This window comes from Colobus angolensis, unplaced genomic scaffold (assembly GCF_000951035.1).
Source record: "Colobus angolensis palliatus isolate OR3802 unplaced genomic scaffold, Cang.pa_1.0 Scaffold23, whole genome shotgun sequence".
Taxonomy (NCBI): Eukaryota; Metazoa; Chordata; class Mammalia; order Primates; family Cercopithecidae; genus Colobus; species Colobus angolensis.
In genome coordinates this window covers 3,640,054-3,640,936 of record NW_012115488.1, presented here as the reverse complement: position 1 = coordinate 3,640,936, position 883 = coordinate 3,640,054, and positions in this window count along the sequence as shown.

The following is an 883-nucleotide window of genomic DNA, read 5'->3' as shown; positions in this document are numbered from 1 at the left end:
AAAGTATCTTTAAAAGTTAAGCAAATCAAAGGCTTTTTCAGACATACTAAATGTAAACAAAATTCATTAGCTCTTGATGTACATTTTAAAATATAATAAAAGTTATTTAGGCACAAGGAAATGGTACCAGATGAAAATATGGATGTACATAAATAAAGAACCAAAGTGGTAGACAAATTTCTTTCTCAATTTCTTTAAAAGATATTTCACTATTTACGTAAAAATAAATGTGGAGTTTAAAATATGTAACCGTGAAATGTATGAAAAATATAAAACACAAAGGGAAAAAGTTAAAATAAGCTTTTAATACTAGAAGTAAAGTCAAATACTATATTTTGAAAATAGATTGTGAAACGATAGAGTTGTGAATACAATGCAACCACTAACACAATGAAACTAAGTTTTAGCTACTAAGTCAACAAACGAAGTAAGCCAAATAATAAAAGTATTCAATTTAGCCAGGAAAAAGCAGAAAAGAAAGAGAAACCAAGAACAGATTGAACAGAAAACAAATAAAAGAAAATAGATTTAGCTTCTGCCTCATCAAGAAACATTAAACATAAATGATTTGAATAATATAATTAAAATAATTAAAACACAGATTAACAGACTGAATAAAAATACAAGGGCCAACTATAGACTGTCTACCAGAAATGGATTTTAAATATGAAGTCACAAACAAGCTAAAAGCTATGGGAAAGAAAAAGAAGGCACACAACACTATTCCTAATTTTAAAATGTTACAGGTATATGCACTCATGTTTATTGCAGCACTATTCAAAATAACCAAGATACAGAATAAATGTAAATATCTATCAATGGATAAATAGATAAAGAAAATGTGGGGAGGGGGCGGAGCAAGATGGCCGAATAAGAACAGCTC